Genomic DNA, 18,033 nt, shown 5'->3' on the forward strand with positions numbered 1-18,033 from the left:
GCCTGTGGCTGAGGGAAGGGCAGAGCTCCGGCAGAAAAGCACCTGGAAAATGAGGATACATTCCTGAGTATCACTGCACTGAAAATAACACATACCACGTTTAATAAGTTTTTTCTAACAAAATTTAGATGCTACTGCAGTGGTATTTTAAAAATAGCTGGTGATGTATCTGTAATTGGTATTGCTTGAAACTTTCCAGGCTTCTTTATTTCCTTGTAACTCTGTCAAGCTCCAAACATTCATACTGAAATTCCCGGTGCTGGTATCAGCTCTGATTGATTTATTTAGAAAAATTTAAACCCAACACAAATAAAATTTTAGGGGAATTTCAAAGTTTGAGGCAAGGGATGCTATAGGTGTTCTCTCGATTCAGAATGAAATGAAATTATGAAATAACTGAATTTCCCAAATACTGGAAATTTTGGAGTCCTGCTTCTACATATTCCTTCAGCAGTGAACATTATGAAATACAAATGGTTTAGATTTACCCAGGCACGTACATCCCGATTTTTTGAAACAGAAAGACGCAGTCAAAATGCTGAACTGAAACCTACTGGGCAGATTCTGAAAACTTTAATCATTTGGGCTTAGCATACCATGCCAGATACCTTTTCCAGGTTTTGGAAAAATTCATCTGAATTCAGGAACAAGAATATAAATATACATAAGTTTATATGATTCCATTTATATAATAACATTCCTATCCTATATATTGTATATATCATTTATAAAAATATATATAAGCATTTATATTTTAATTAAAAATTACATTTGTATAAAAATTTACATTTTTATATATACATATGTATAATGGAGACAGTGTTCTCCTTGAAAAGCTTATTATTTAGAAAAGGGTGTTGGGAATTCATGAAATTAGGGTTTCCTGCAAAGCGTTTATTTGTCTTCCTTTTGTACCTGTGTTTGGTCTAGTCTTTAATTACATGACCATGTGTTATATTTAGATTTAGCAGAAGACCCTGGTCTCATTCCTTTCAGAAGGTGGAGCAGCTCAGTGGATGAGTCAAAGCTGGGTAGAGGAGGAGTCTGGTTTCTGGTGGACTTTGCCTGGATTTGCTGTGGAAACAGGGAAAGTGCAGTAAAAGGGAGAGAATTGAAAAGAAAATTAGCTTTGGCTCATGGCTAAGGCACCTGAATCCTGTAGAGCTCTCATCAGGTCTCAGAGAAGTCAATTTAAATTCTTCCCAACTGGCTGTATTTTGATTTTGTTTTCTGTGTTCCCGTTTGCAGAGTACACTGTCAGTGCTATTTCTCCTGACATGTGATGTTGCACAACATTAAAAATTCTGAGAAATCAAGTCCCAGACATCTCAGTTTGGGTACCCAAGGAAAGCAGAATGTTTTGACCTGAATCTCTTTGTGTTTCAGTTTCCCATCTGTTAAACAAGAATAATAATATCCTCTCATTTTCCAGGGTGTTGTTAGAAGAAATGAGCATTGTGAAGCACTCAGATGCATTCATGCCATCCTGATAAGAACCTTAGAAAAGCTCACAAGAAAATCAGCAACTGTGTCTTCCAAGCAGGTTTGGGATGTTATGTGGTAAATAAGATCTCGAGCCACATGCTGAAAAATGACACTGGAACAAACTATTGAATATCTGCTTATTAAGTGAACACTGTCCATCCTGAGGTAGAATCTGGTGGAAAACAAGACATAATCCAATATTTAGAGGATGAATCATAATGCAGATGAATAAGGGTTTATGGTTAACTTTAGTTCTGATGTTTGATCACTTGGTCTTGCAGATATAAGTAGTGCGTGTGCAAAAGGATACCTGTGCCTAAAAAGAAGCAAAATCTGAATTCCAGAATGCTTGTTGTTCAATGAAATGTGCAGGACCTTAAATCTTGGCTCTGCAGAAGAGATGCTTCTTGGTGCCTGCTGAGTTTTGGAAAGGAGGAGACACTGCAACTCTCCTATCTGGGAAACAATTTTCAAGTAAGTGTTAAAATGTAGGTTGCTGTCTCTCCTTTGTTTTTAAGTGATGAGCAAATCTTTCCACTGGGAAAGCTGATAGTAGAAATAGTTTTGATATTAGTACCTGGATTCTTGCACACACCTGGACAGGCTCCTGCAAGATTTGCATGGGGTATTTCAGCATGTTCTGTTATTAACATTTCTTCCTGTGGCTCGTGGAAGAGGGAACTCCTTGGTTCTGCAGCACTCAAGTGTAGCACTTGCACAGAGCTAGACAGACTACTTATTAAAGATAAAAGAATATTTTGGCACAAGAACAAAGGGGTATTAATTGGCTATGAATCAATTCTGTCTGGAAAATAAAGGGAATTTTTTTTATCCACCACAGCAACAGAATTCTTGAGTATCTCCTCAGTGGAAAGAAACATGGAGTTTCCTAATTCCCTCACGTGATGTCTGATGCAAAGAAAGAAGGAGTTTGCAAATCTGAAGATCTTTTTGAGGGCAAATAGGTCTTAAGAACCTAAGAAGTTGGTTTCTAGTCCCATATCTGCCATTTCTTATTCCTAAAAACAGCCCTCACAAGGTTGACATTTGCTTTCTCCACTTCACACAGGAGAAGCTGACTCCTGGAGGGATGAAAGAATAAATCCAGTCTCCTCAGCCTCATTAATGAGCACTCATGAGCAGAGCAAGGAATCAGAAAGGCATCTTTCCAAATCAGACAGGTCCTAGTTAGGAAAGAGTAAAGCCCTCTGCCTTCTTGTGCCCCTCCACCAACCCTTCCCTGCCCTCTGAGGGACGGAATCCACGGAAGAGGGGTCCATGGGGATGCAGTGGGGAGTGCTGTCTGCACCCCAAGTGTTTGTTCTCCTCTTCCTTTTCTCTGCTGTTTGCAAAGTAGGGCTGAATTTGCTTTGCTGACAAAGGATCCTTTCCAAACACAAGAGAGGAACGATTCCAGGCCACTTTGCAAATCAGTGGGAACAAAACATAGCTGCCCCTGCACCTTGTGAGGGGTGTAAAGCATGTCTGATTGCTTAGCCATCAGCAGGAGGCAGCTCAGGGTGAGCCCCTCCTGCTGGTTTGCCACTATTAAGATCCAGCAGTACCTTGATGTTTCCTCACTGGCAATAATTTGCAGGATTAAATACTTCAAGCCAGTCTAAAATTAGTTCCAGGAGGCAGTTTTTGCTTTCATTTCAGAGCTCTTGTGAGCCTTTCCTACTTTGCCAGTGTGCTACAGCTAATTACCTGATGGTTAGAGCGCTCTAGATTTCAAATATCTGTCTTTTCCACTGCTCTAAAGACCCAAGTGGGGTTACAGAGCAGACCTTGCACCAGGAGTGTTTGCCAAACACTGTAACGAGCTGAGACAGCTTCGTGAGATGGACAAATAAACCACTGCAGACAAAATTACCTTTGTCCAGTGTCTCCATCCAGGATGTTAATCAAACTTATTTTGAGCTTTGAAAACATCTCAGAAACTCATTGAAAGAAATTTTATGTCTTGAGCCCTCCCCATCTGTCTGATCCACTGGAGAGGCTGCAGAATCACAGCAGACATTTTCAGCCTCCAGTGCTGTGGTTTAAGAGTTTGCAAGGAATATTGTGTATTTTATTTGGAGAACACCTGTAGTTATGGTGCTGCTGTTTGTCCTGTGCAGGTATGTCACTGTCAGAGCCAGAGGTAGAAACACTTTTGGAGAAGTGAGAAATCTTATCACAGCAGCAAAAAAAAGCATAGTTTAAGGAAGATTGTCTGAGAAATCCACTGGCAGTGGTGTTCCCCTCTTGAAGATACAGTTTACTCTCCTTGGTGTTTATGGCCACATTTTTTGGCCCATGCTGCCTATGGCTATGCCATGATCCTTTCTATTTGCTTCCCACCCTTCCCTGGCCCCCTGGAGATGATTCACTCTCTGAATATATAATTGTGTCATGTATAAAGACTCTTACTCTCCTGACCACAGCAGAATTCCAGAGGGATTTGTTTCTCTACTTGTGATTTCACAGACTGATTTTTCACCTGGCGTCATGCCCAAAAGAAAACGTCTTTCTCTCATACTTCTCAGGGTCATCCCTGCTGTTAGCCTCTTTTAAAACCTGCTTGCTCATTGCTTCTGAGGCATCAAGGCAGGCCCAGCTTCACCCATCAATTCCCAGCCTTACTTCTTGGGTTTGGTGTTCATGTTGTTAAACCTGTGGTGATTTGAGACCCATTGCATGAATCCCAATAGCAGCTGCAGATATTTTTACTCTTTGAGCCATCACTGAATAAACTGAGGTTGTTCGTTCACTTACTCTGCATAAAAGATGTCCATCCCCTTCAGGTGGCTGTTTGAGTGGAGCTGTCCACCACAGTAGTTCAGTGTTTCTTTCATCAGCCATTTCTGGGAACCTCCAGCACAACGTCACACCATCTCCAGTCATGATTTGTTAACACAGTGACCTAACACAAAACTTTGCAAATACCAAGGCCTTGCTCCTGCTCCAATAGCAGGACTTAGTTGCTTCAGTGTGATTTTCAGTGTTTACGCTGGGATGTGATGTTTGAAAACCACGTTCTGAGAGTGAGACCCAGCTCCCTTTGAAGTCACCGGGAGTTTCAGCCTCCGCTTCCACAGCACAAGGGTTGGGCTCTTTGTTCTTTTGTCTGGTGCAATTTGTGAATGATTGCAACGATCCAAGTGACAGGCTGGATTTTCTAACTTGTTTCCAAACTGTGCTCCTTCTGAGACCAGATTCCAAAATAAAATGCCAAAGGAGCATGGCTGGAGGAAATCCGCTCAAACTGAGTAAACAGCTCGGGAGGGAAGGCCAGCAGGATTCATTCATGCTCATTCAGCCCAGGCTGCCTGGTTTGATTCCAGTTGGAGCACTCTCTTCATTACAGGCCCCCTGGGGAATGTTAATCTGTACAGTATAAACATTTATAAACATCTACTAAATCATTACACTTCAGCTGCCCCATAAACACTCCTGAATGCTTTCCTTAGGCAGCACTGGTTGGGTAACGTGTGGCTTTTTGGAATGAGTTTACGGGTGTTTGGCACCCGTAGAAATATGGGGAGAGGGCACAGGAGGTTAAATAGCATTGTTTAAGCTCCATGACTTATTTAGGATAAAGACAGAAGCTGTTTGTGATGGATTAAAGCAGGTCTAGCTGGTAGATGCTGAGGAAAAGCCCAGGTTGAAGAGGGGCTAAGAAAGCCTTTCAGCTTTGCACATTGGATTTTAGTGAAGCCATTGCCATGAACATCACAAAATGCACTTCCCACCAGTCCACTTGACATTTCTGGACCCAGGCAATACATCATTATTCTTCTATGACTGCAACACTAACTGCCTCTTGAAGAACTGCCTGATGCAAGGGGAAAATGGAGACATAACTTCAGAAAACTGAGCCAGAACTAACATAACCCACAGAACTGTAATCAGCTGGGCTGCAGGCCCAGGGCTGGCTTGTATGCACTTACAGAACACGTGAGTGTATATGTGTGTATATATATTATTATTATATATATTATATTATTACTATTTTTGCCTATCTCTCTCTCTATATATATAGGCAAAAATAAGTGTTTATGAACCAAAATGAGCATGTATATGTATTTGCATCTGTGAAGTGACAGTCATTAGTTTTGAATGCACACCTAGCAAAGCAAACCTTGAGCCTCATAAAGCTGAACTTCTCAATTCTTGGATGTGCTCTGTCCCCTGTCCTCAAGGTGCTGGCATGACTGAGCATTCCCAGGACTGGGGTCAGAGTGACTCCATGCCCACCTCTAGAAGCTGTGTTGAATACAGAAATACTAAGAAAAAGCAAATAAACAAACCAAACCTAACCACTCTCAAATGTATAAAGGATAATCCCCTCAATTATTAAAAATGTTGTTTGTTTGCAGGGGTTTGGAAAAGTTGGGAACTGATAGAGGTGCCATTAATTACCACAAGGATTGTGTATGAGTAATGTAACATGAGCAAAAGTTAAACATGTTGTATATGAGAGAGATGTGTTTACTGACAGCCTGATGAATAGGTAACAACTTGATTTCTGAAAAGCATCTTAGGGAAAATTATTTAATTGGTTATAATTATATCATATTCTACACTTGAGTGAATATGCTTGTGTGCACAGCTCTGTTTTCCTTGTACATGGCACAGATATGTGGCTGGGTGGAATGTCTCATCTGCAGGAGCTGTTAACAGGAGCCTTCTTTTCTGTCCCCTCTTGTGTTCCCAGCACACAGCCACTGCCTTCAGCTACAGCCACAGCTATTTGGGAAATGAGGGCACAGAAAGCAGGAGATTTTTCCCCAGGTGGACCTAGATGCACAATACATCCCTTTCAGAACCTCAGGGCCATGGGACGGTGGCTGTGACATCTCCAGGGCGTGGTTCAGTCTGCCCTGGCCTGCTTGGACACCATCAAAAGTATCTCACAGGGAAATGGGACAAGGAAACTGCTTTGACCACCTAAGTGTACCAAAACCTCCTAAACCACGAAATCAAACCATACCTGTTGTAGGCTAAAGGTGACTATGCCATATCTGTACTTCCAGCTTGCAAATCTCCCTCTGTGTGTGTATCAATGTCTGTCTATCTGTCTGCCTGTCTCTCTCTCTCTCTCTCTCTATCTTTATATCATCTATATCTATCTTTTCAGTAGTAGAGGGTGATCTTCCCTCAGATTTTCCATGGCATGTAATGAGGTGAGTAATTTAAAATCTTCTCTCTGTGGTCAAGGATTGAGCTCACAGAAAGCACTATACATTATTAGCTGCAATTGGTCCTTTAACATCCCTCTTAAAGGGTCAATAAATGAGACTGCCCAGAGGTAAAGCAGCTGTTATGGTGTGCAGGGTTAGGGTCACAGCTGGGGGCACCGGCAGGGACAGGCTGTCTGTCTGCCTGTGCAGGAGACTTCAGTCTCTAGAGCCAGTGTTCTATTAGTTTTATAGTACCTTAAATTCATGCTGTAATTATGAGAAATAAGCAGAGAGAGGGAGATATCTCATTTTAATATGTTTTAAAAAATCTGGAGCCTATTAACCTACTTAATTCTAATTATATTACAGTTGGACTTTTATCTCAATACTTTGCAAATAAATTCAAACCAAGGTAACCTGGATACACATTTTCCAACTCAACAACAGGAACATGTGGACAGGAGACAGAAGAGAGCAGAGCAACCAGCATGATGCCTTAGGAGTCTCACATTATGAAGTTGAGTTTTTATCTTTAAATACCCAGGCTGAAATTTAGTGATTTAATTCAAAAGCAAAAAGTAACTGGTTTTTCCTTAAAGGTAAATGTTATAAAGTACTTGCAGAAGGCACTTTCATCCTCCTGGGTGAGTATTTGTGCCAATATAGCTGATTATTTTAGTTGTTGCTGTTGAATGAAGGGTCCAGAACATGAGCTTTTTATCCAGAAAAGTCAGCTTCCATTTTTCCAGTCCTCCTTTCTCCAGTCTTGCCTGCAAAGTGAAGGCTGGGTGTGCCTTTCACAAAAGATACTGGCCAAATTGTTTCCAATAGTAAATGAGCATATGGAAAATTAAAAATTATTCATGAACAACATGAAACTGGGAAAAGAGGCAAGGTCAGCTGAAGAGAACCTTTTAATTTAGTTCTAGTTGAGGAGACAGAGAAGTTGTGCATAGTCCTTAGGTTGACCCAGTGCATAAAAACAAATCCTGCAGCCAGCTTTAGAGATAAGCACAGCTTCAGAGTTCCCTGGACAATGTTTTCCAACACTGATGTAGAGCCCAACTCAGGGACTTCAAGCAAATGAGCAGATTTGGCTGTGGAAACAGTTTTGCTTCCTTCTTTTCCTTCTAGTGTAAGTTTGGGCAGACGGAAAAGTTTACTCTTCGAAGTTAAATGCCATTAACGTGGTTTTGGTAAGTTATTGCATCCATATCTGAGCCTTTAGCAAAGTAAAAAGTGAGCATGAGACCCTGTCTAACTTTGCCAGTGGCCAGAATTGTGTTTGGCACTGTCATGTGAAAGGTTCAGGTCTCTCAAAATTGGTCCCTCATGGACTGAGCTTGTCCCTGTCACCAAATCTGTGCTCGGTCTGAAGTAGGCAGGGCATTTACAGCAGGGAAGGGAAGAGCTGTACAAAGCTTCTTTCTCGTGGCTGCAGTTTCAGAGAGGGGCAAGGGGAAGGCACTGCAAACAGTGCTTCTGCCAAAAGGCATATATGGTCTTTAGCTTTTTCCAAAGGTATGGATTCAGAGCCATTCCTTAAGAAGGAATGAGTAAAGGGTTTGATCCAAGGGGTACTTGTCAGTAGCAGTCCTGCCCACTGGCAGGGGTTTAGATTTGGACCTAAATCCTACAGCTGTGCCTATTACTAATTAAGTAAAAAGCCTTGGCAAAGTATTTCATCCACGGTAAACAAACGTGTTCCCAATATGAAGTGCATTTAATGGAGTTTTGCAGCACTGGTCTCCTGGGCAAACATATTAGTCTCTGTTTTCCCTCCCTGTCCTAATGGCCACAGCCAGGAGGGGGGCTGGTTTGAACTGTGAAGGAGGCTGGTTTTTATCCACATTGAGTGGAGAGGCATAAATTGGCATTCCATATCATCATAAAAAAAAAAGTCCCAGCAATTATTAAAAGATTCTTATCTCTTGCTCCCTACATGGATAATGAGATCCCTCTCTGCTGGACTGAGACAGCCTGTCTCTCAGCTCACTTAATGAAACGGGCCCAAGTTTGCAAATTAGCATAGCCCTGACTCCAAACGTAACCTCTTGTTGTCTAGTTGTACATCAAGGCCCCTGGCTTATGTCTTTTCTTATTAACACCCCGTAATCATGTCAACCCTCTTTAGTTTTCATTTCCTGTTTCCTTTTACAAATTCACTCTTGAGTTTTGAGCACGTTGTTGGATGCCTTTGGATGCGCTGAGATTCTATTTCTGTCTCCTTTTCAGCATGGTTGCAGCACAAGTTTATTGCAGTCCAAGCTGGATCAGGGACTCTGTTTTCCATATTTTTGCTGCTCCGTTACCATGTGATCTTAAAGCAGCTCCTTTTGTGTGTCTGTGCTCGTTTCCCTTCCACTTTTTGATTTTTATACTTTAGACTGTAAAATCTCAGCAACACAGATGTCATCTTGCCATGTATTTGGTTGCTGCCCTGGCGAGTTCCTTTTTGTTTCTGAGAGGATGTCTGTGTAATAGATTATTAATAATACTAAAGAACAGTGATACTGTACCCTAACAAACACAATATGCTAAAGGCTTTCTAAGAAGTCAAGAAGGATGAACCCTTTGAAAGTCTTTTCCCCTCTCTCTCCTCTGAAGTGAAACTTCATTGTTGGACCTTCAGAGAAATAAATCAAAGCAGCCGAACAAGGGGAATCGTGATTTCTTTTGCCCGTGTGTAGCTGACCCAATCTGCCTTTGATAAGGCACTGCCCTTCCACTTTATCCACTACCCTACTAATTATCCTTCACTTTCATGAGCTCCAAAATCCACACACATTAGAATAAAAAAAGAAACAGGGATGTGATTAGTTGTGTACAGATAAGAAGCGGCCCACAGTGTTAGCTGGGTAATAACATTTTTCTAAGATTCCTTTTCTTTTTCTGGAATTCATTTTCTCTCACTTAGATCCATTTCACTAAAAAGTACTTACAGTTTGTAACACAAAAGATAACTCTTCAATGCAAAGCTTTAGTGTGTCTTTAAAAGATTTACTCCTTTATCAAGTATTAATTTAAGAAGAGGTGCCTTGTAGGTAAGGCAGCGACATCAGTCGTAGTCTTCAGGGCAGCAGATTTATTAATTTAATAGGTTTATCCATTTTACAGCCTGGATAATCATATTTCACTAAACTGGTATACAAGGAGCCCTCAGCCCATCTGACAGCTTTATTCTTGTGTAAGTTAACAAGCACATTTTGTACTCGTGACCTTGTGAATTGTACAAGTGCGAGGAGCTGGAGAGGAATGACAGACCAAATCCAGGAGACGTGTCAGCATTTCAGTTCTCCTGAACGAGATTTATAAAGGGAACAGTGAGGGATCTCAGCTGCAAAGGGAACTTAAGCATTTGTTAATCATTTAGTTTAGGAAAATATGCAGAATTAAAATAAATAAATAAATAAATTAAGGGAATGTTAACTTAAAAAGCAAGGACCTAAATCATTTATCAAAGATATCAGTTTAGCAGTAGAATCACTCCCTGACTAGAGGGGAGTTCTTGAACTGGGGCAACTAGAAAAGAACAGGGCTGGTTTTGTCTAAGGTGAATGTCCCTGTTGCATACGTATGTTTGCTCCCTGTGACACTGTCCTTGCTGTGGCCACTAACTTCCCTCTGTAACTGCTTAAAATTCTTGAGCCTGGATGAGAATTATAAGACTAAGCCAAGAACAGAGCCAGGCTTTTAAAAAGGCCAAGATTAAATCCATTTTATAGTTAAAAACCTCATGTATGCATGTGTCACTTTAAAACATATCTTGTTTGCTATATAGGAAAGAAAGCAAGAATACACTTCTTTATGGTTTGGGGTTTTTTTTCTTATTGAAACTGTTGGAGGAAAAGAAAATATTTTCCTATTTGCTTAAAAGCTTCACTTAAAGCTGCACTTTTTGTAAAAACCACGTTTCAGTTTCTTGTTGAAAAGATGACATATTCAGGAAGAAGATATTTCCTGTGCAAAATAACATTCAAGTGAAACCTAACTTCTGTTCAGAAAATTTAACATAAAAGTAGGGCCAATCCTACTCTGTCTTTTTAATACAAACAAAAGCTGAGCTACTTGCACTGCACTAACTGCAAGCTCTTCAAATAAAAGAGCAACTACCTGGGACCTCATCATAAAATGGTCCATTTGGCAGCACTGAAAGAACTGAAAGAATTGTAGACCTCAGGGATTTATTTTCATTTATATTCCAACTCCTTTGCACCACTCTTGACACATAAAGAGGAGTATTTTGTACAAATCAGAATTTAGGCCGTGGGGACAGGAATTTCAAAAGCTTGGATATTAGTTGGACATGACAGGGCAGTGCTGAGATACAGTGTACTCTTAATTTACTCTGCTCCGTATCCTTCACTGGATTCACTCATTTTTGACAGCAGGTGATGACTGCTGAGCTCCTCTTCCCAGGTGTCAAGGTCTGTCTGTCCATTCTCAGTGGGGAGCAAAGTCCAGCACTTGTTCTGCAAGTCTGGACAACTTGGTGTCCTTTTCCAGTGCCTTGCACTTTCTGGTTCGTGCACAGCGAGAGTGTTTGGGTTTAAAGTGTTGGGCGGGGATATTTATGTTTGCAAGAGAGTTCCCTTTGAAAGGAAATATTATTAATCATATTGCATTTTGAGCTGTTATATTTACAGCAACATCTGAACTCTGTCCCTGAAGTACACAAACAAGTGTCCCAGAGGGAAAAATTCCTTTCTTGTTGCTGGCGATTGAATGCTCTTGCCTGCTCTGCTTTGGGAAAAAAAAGGCATTACATGAACCTTCTGTTTGGCCCTTTTTTGATTTGCAGGGCCTGGAATTCTAATTGTATCTTGCCTCTGGCCATGCCCCCTGCAGGTGTGGCAGGACTGATCTGAGAGATGTTCCTCTGTTGGTTTTCTGGGGGTCCTGGGCTTGTTTTCATGGCTGGAAGTCTGCAAGTTGGGGTGATGTTCCCAAAGCACTGTCATGTAAATGAAACTCCTACTTAATTTCTGACCATATGAGGGACACAAAGAAGGTAGCAGTTGTGTTAGAGAACACCATACCCATCTTACCTTAAAATGGCGAAAAAGGAGCTTTTGTTAGGTATGCTGGGGAGGTTTTGATCACCCCCTTTCCCAGACTGGAGCATGTTGTTCCAGGAACAGTCACAGGGATGTGTTAGAGCTGGCTGTGGGTGCATTGCTAGTTGGGAGCCCTAATTATTATCAATTTGCAGATTGCCTTGAATGTCTTATTAAAATTCGTGTGGAATGATTGATCATAATCAAAAAATTAATCACCAATCAGCCCTGGCAATTAACATTAGCAAGTCTATTTGCATTTATCTGATAATTTATGCTCCTGCTGGAAGAAGGGACTTTTGCTGAATTTTATTGATTAGGAGAGAAGAGCCAGATGCTTCTGTCACTGGGACATGAGGCTTTATTAGACAGGTAATGTGTAAGGAACTGAAGGGCATTCCCACAGTCTGCTGTAACGTGAGCATCTTCAAGTGTCTAAATGGAATTTCTTAAATATTAAAAGTGGGATATTTTGCTTTAAAAAAGCTTTGACTTTGGCTCTTATATACTGCAGGTACTTTAAATCCATTAGAAGAAAAACACATGATAATATCAGCCTAAATAGTGAGATTTACGTTAAAGAAGTTACTTAATAGATGTAGTTATTTACTGTTATGAATAAAGAATTTGCAGGCTTGCAATTAGTTTGATTAATTGTGCTATTTAAGCTATGAAGAACTGCATAACAAAGTCCTAGAAGTGGCTGACAATAGCCTGCACTGTTCAGTCAATGGATTTTGTTTAATAAATTTATAATCTTACTGCATTTTTCCTTTTCAAACTGATACTTTTATTAATGCATTTGTAAAGAGAGGTTTATTATCCGTATCAGCAACATTGATTTTGTTTTCAAATTGTCTTGAAATGACTTGTAGGATAGCACATCTGATTGAAGTGCTATGAGTCTGATCACATTTCCTGGTATTTTTTTGCTTTGGAGCCTTTGGTTTTGTTTCTCCACCCTTCAGTGTGTCCCATACCTGATGCTGTAGCTGCAGCTACATGAAAATGCAGGGTCTGCTGTCATAAATTCAGATTTGGTTCTAATTTATAGTTTCTTAAATATTAAGAACAAATTCATTTAAGCCAATACACAAAGTGGTAACAGTTATCTTGTACCCACAGCAGCTCTATAAAAGTGATAGCAGAATTAAATCTGCTTAAATCTACTAAACAGAAATGGTTAAAATTTGAAGTGAAAAAATTATATTGAAAATGAAGGCCAGCAAAACCCAGATTTGCCTCTCTAGTTTCTGAATTTAAAAGGTAGAATAATTCAAAATATGTTTATTTAAAAATTTGCATTCTTCTGATTGATATTAATTTTTAATTGTAGCTTTATTGTAAACTAGAAATCTTTGTAGTTCACATAGGGTTTTAATAGAACCTCTTGTATTGAAACTCTAAAACTGGGCTGATTTTAAAACTAAAAATTGTTCTCTAAAATACATGAGTAAATAATGGAAAGTTCTATTCTTAACATAGCTAGATTGGTTTGTTCTCTGATGTCAGCTCTGTGCTTCTCTCAGTCTTTCCTGAACAAAGATTTCTTTTTATTTATCTGTCTGTATACTTTAATCTGTTTTGCAAGCTTTGAATGCCTGTGTCCTTAATGCCATTAATATATTTCTCAGGGTCTTTTGACTTTGTTCTCCTCCCATTAATGAATTCTGCACTTTATTCAAAATAGGGACAAATCAGACTCAAGCTCTGATACAATAATCAGATCCACGGTTACTCCTTTTTGTTTCAGTGAGCATTAGGTGATCTGAGAAGAGACTCATCCAATCCCCACTCTAGGCTGTTTGAGCCCTGGCATGAACCAGTTACCAGGGCTGGCTTTTGCTGAAGTTAGTTGGTAACCATGAGATCTTGGCACTGCAAAGTTCAGAGGTTAATTGAAATCAGAGAGGCATAACCCACCCCGTTGTCTCATTCATTATGCCCCTCCTGACTCCCTCCTCCAGCCCCCCTGCTGTCCCTGCTGTCATCCAGCTGGATGGCTGGGAGAGCTTTACCAGCTGATGAAGAATGCCTGGACCAGGGGGAAGGGGCACAAGGGGAGGGAGCTGGGACCCCCCATCGTCCCTGCCGGCTGTAACCAGGCTGTGCTGAGCTGAGGTTCGTGGCAGGTGTGCTTTGCCTGGCCATGCCTTTGGTTGGTTGGGATCCTGGGAGAGTGGCAGGGATTTCTGGCAGTGGTCTGCAGGGGTGGTGTTTATGCTGCAGGAGTTTGTATTGCACGGGCCGAGTGGTATTTTAGGCTTAAAATTTATTAATTTCCCTTCTTCACCAAACTGAAATGAAGAGTGGAAGTTTGCTGGGAACTGTTAATTATCACATGTTCTGACTTTCTCCAGGGTTTCTGCAGCCAGCAGTTATGCACTGTTTACTTTACAGTAACCAGAGAACCATGGCTGATTTCAGAGCAGAAGGGACATTACAGTGTTAAAATAGATCTGAATCTTGTAAATCTATACTGACCTTGGTGGGGAGGGGGGTCTCTATTGCCTTCAGCTGGCTTGGGTAAGGAAAAAAACAAGTCGTCTCACTTGGGGTAGTTTTGAAGTTTTGAGCTTAAGGATGGGAATGAGAGACACATTACATAGATATTTGAGGCATATTACTTAGAGAGGGGTGGACTCTGCGTGTCCTAAAAACTAGGATAATCTAAAAGAGGTAATCTAAAGATCTCACCTTGCGTGGTTGTCCAAATTTACCTGATCTAAAGCCTGATTTTAATGAATCTTAAGCATAGGCCTGTAAAATCCTTTCCTCCCTTTTGTTCTCACCCAAAGCCTCTTCCCCCAAAGCCAGATTGTGCCGTGCATTCCAGCCAGGCTGGAGCAGAGACCTGCTCTGGGACCAGTGACCTGCTCTGGGACCAGTGACCTGCTCTGGGACCAGTGACCTGCTCTGGGACCAGTTTCTGCTGTGTATTTGTGGGGCTGTCAGGGCTGTGTCCCTTGGGAAATGCAGTCTGGAGTCAGGACCCTGCTCCCTGTGCTGTACAAACCCGAGACAAACCCACCCCTTGGCTTGGAGCTTTATTCCCAGGTTTTATCTCAGTTCTTTTCAGTTTGGGTTCAAGTGACTGTTCTCAACACTACACCCATCTGTGGACAGCACTGTGAGTATTACAGCCTGAAATGAGGTCCTTGTTCCAATCACAATAAAGTATATAAATCACCCAAATGATTCTTCTGAATAATTTTCCAATCTATTGTTACTCATCCCCCAGAAATAACAATGTAGTAGTGCTGGTAGCAATTAATTTTTTTTTTTTCTGCAAACATGTTAAAATGAAATGTCTGTATCTTCTTTCAAAAAGGCAAAAGCAAACACAAAGTGTTGAAATCTTGCTAATGAAAACTGAAAACTCTTTTTTGAATTTCACAGCTCTTATTAGTTTTTAAAAAACCAAATAAAATAACCCCTAAAAATTCTGCTGTTGTTTTTATAACCAGCAGCAGAATTTTCTGTTTGTTTGTTTTTTTACTTAAAAGGAATGATCAAAGTTACTTGGTTCTACTTGATTCTAACTCAAAATTATTACTTGGAAATGTGACTTAACTTTTGTCAAGCAAATAAAAATGATCATTTCTGTTCTGTATACACTTAGAGCTAATACTTCATAAAAGCTTCTCCTCTGATAGGGTGACAACATGTACAGGCTATACACAACCACGAAAGGGCTTTTCTATGTAATTTATGTGCCTGAGCCTCACACTGAGCCCATGCACTGCCGGGGAGGAGAAGGTAAATCAATCAAGGGTGATTTCCAGTGAACAGCCATATCACATCTACCACCCATTTGCTCTTGGCTGGCTGAGAAATGAAGCAATTTAAACCTATTGGGTCACGCTGAAATGGGGGCCAAAATCTTATCAATGTGCTGCACACAAGTGAGCCTCATTTCATCTTCATTTCCAGGGGCCCGTGGTCTGCAGCGTGTCCCTGCACTCCCTCAGTGTCTCTGGCACTGCACACTGGCTCCTGCCTGCTCAGCTGGTGCCAGAGGTGCAGAAAACAACTTCTTGTGGTATGAATGTGGAGACTCTAGACTGGAACATTTTTGATCTACTGAAAAAACATGGAGGAAAACACAATTAGTGTTCAGTTATAATGCAGATATGAAGATAAGCTTGTGAAATACAAGTTTGTGGTGGAATATGAGATGGGAAAAATAAATGTTTTCCACTCGCTTAATGTTTCATATAATCCTGGATGTGTTCCACTGCCTGACCGTTGTGTTTTCAGAATATTTCCACATCTGTCTCAAAGCCATACCCTTCTCAAATGGACCAAGCAGCCAGTTTCTTAGTTAAAATAATAATAATAAAGTGTAAGAGCACCCCAAGTGTGCTGAACCTTCCCACAGCTCGTGCTCTGTGGAGAGGAGAGCACCTGGAAAGGCTCAGACGCTGGCCCAAGCCCCCAGGCAGGAGTAACACACAGCATGTGTTCGCCCTTGGGTTTTCCTGTTTCTTGCTGCTTCATATTAAAGATGGAATTCCATATGGACTTTTTAATGGTTGCTTGGAAATTGGATGTCTGTCACCCCAGAGGGACGTATTGGAATTCTGCACCTGACTGCATTTCTCCCTTCCCCCCCACAGGAGGAGTCAAAGGTTATGGTTCAGAGGGGAAGGAGTTTGCCGACAGCAGGTTCTCCTCAGGCTGAGAGGAGGCTTCTTCTCTTTAATAGCATGGTAGGTTATGTGTGGATGTAAAGAGTTGCTCGAGTTTGTGTATGTGAATTTAGGAATCTGATCCAAAATAAACTGCCAGGAACAGAAAGTTGAGGCTGACCCCACAATAAATTGTTCTCTTCATCTCCTTGGCAAGAGGAGTAAAGCCAAGCAAGCAGAGATAAAGAAGCAGTTCAGAGCTAGGCACAGATTTCCACCCAAATCTCTTTTGTTTTTTATACCTGCTTAAGGAAAGAATAAAAGGCCTTTTCTGAACTGTAACACTTCTGAATATCTTTTTGAAAATTTCAGAAATAAGAGTATTTTCGTTGTCTGTTGCAATTTTTTCTCTCCAGTGTGATGTTGCTGTGGTGCTGTTCTCCAGGCAGTGATACACAGCAGTGACTTACCGAGATGATCTGAGGAGGAGCCACCTCACAAGTGGAAGAGTGTAAGAGCTTCTTCACCCTATTTTGGCCCAAGTTCCTGAGCCAGGACCTCTGCACGACATACTGCTCATCAGACACACCAGCTGTCCTCAGGTGAGCCCAAACCAGCTCCCCCGTGGGTTGTTGTGATGCTCTGGACTGAGTGACTTTAATTACACCTCTGCCAGTGGTTTGTGCCATAGCAATGCTGCTTCCTTCATGTCACAGCTGGGAGTTCAAGCAGAGGAGGTCAAGGTCCAGATCCTTGGCATGTCATTTTCCTGTGGAGCTTGGGCTTGTCCGTGTCAGCCAGGGTCACACAGGGTGGTTCCTGGCAAAATCTCCTACCTGAATATCCCAAACACACCCCAGTGCCCTGGGATGATCGCTCTTGCAGTGCCTGCAGTGGTGTTTACGTGGAAGGAGCGGGCAGGAGACCGAGTGCCAGCATCCTCTGTTGACCCTGAGCTGCTGAGGTGTGACTCTGCAAGTTGTTTCAGTAAATCTGCTCTCTCCAGTTTGGTTTGGGAGAAAGAAATCTGTACTCGCATCTGGGTGATGGCATGTGAAACAACAACGAGCAGATAACAGCAGTATTTCCAATTCCAAATATATAGAAATCATGAATAAGGTTTCCAAGTCTCAGAAATAATTAAATAAGTTTTTAAAAAGAATATTTCAGGTCATGTCTTCTTTCTGCCTTATCAACTGTTTTAGGTGCAGTTGGTTTACTTGTGAAGTATTTAAACAAAAATACATGGGTTTGAAGCTTGCTTTTAAAAATGACACTCAGCTTCTGACATATTCCTGTCTTCTAGATCTGAGCTTTAACAGCAAGACCAAACATTCCTGGTAAATTTATACGTGCTAATAAATGCAAACTCCTTGCCAAAACCATATCCCCCACAACATGCAGAGAGCATCAGAAGTGAAAAGTAAATTAAATCTGTGACTGTTTCCTGGTTCTGTACTAGAGGCTGCACAAATTTAGAGCAAATGTAGATTATAGCCAGATTCTATTGCATGGGTCTCATTTACAGTAACCATGCTGCTGTCAGCCAGCCAGTAACCTCTGCTCTAGCCATCAAACATCACCACTAAAAGTTCAAGATAGGTAAGAAATAATTACTATAATACCATTTTTTAATTTATCTTCTGCTTTTCCATAGGGATTACCTTACATTTCCCCTTCTTTCTTACTTCTAAG

At 41.1% G+C, this 18,033-nt stretch overlaps 1 long non-coding RNA gene across 1 annotated transcript; it reads left to right on the plus strand.

Annotated features, from left to right (window-relative positions):
* Nucleotides 1-1,839: 1,839 nt before the first annotated feature.
* On the plus strand, nt 1,840-16,890 carry LOC126639098 (uncharacterized). Its single transcript, XR_007628751.1, has 3 exons — nt 1,840-1,959; nt 16,327-16,419; nt 16,755-16,890. It is a non-coding gene; the product is annotated as an uncharacterized LOC126639098 (long non-coding RNA).
* Nucleotides 16,891-18,033: the final 1,143 nt, after the last annotated feature.

Source organism: Myiozetetes cayanensis, unplaced genomic scaffold (assembly GCF_022539395.1).
Source record: "Myiozetetes cayanensis isolate MyiCay16 unplaced genomic scaffold, myiCay2020 scf19, whole genome shotgun sequence".
Classification (NCBI taxonomy): domain Eukaryota; kingdom Metazoa; phylum Chordata; class Aves; order Passeriformes; family Tyrannidae; genus Myiozetetes; species Myiozetetes cayanensis.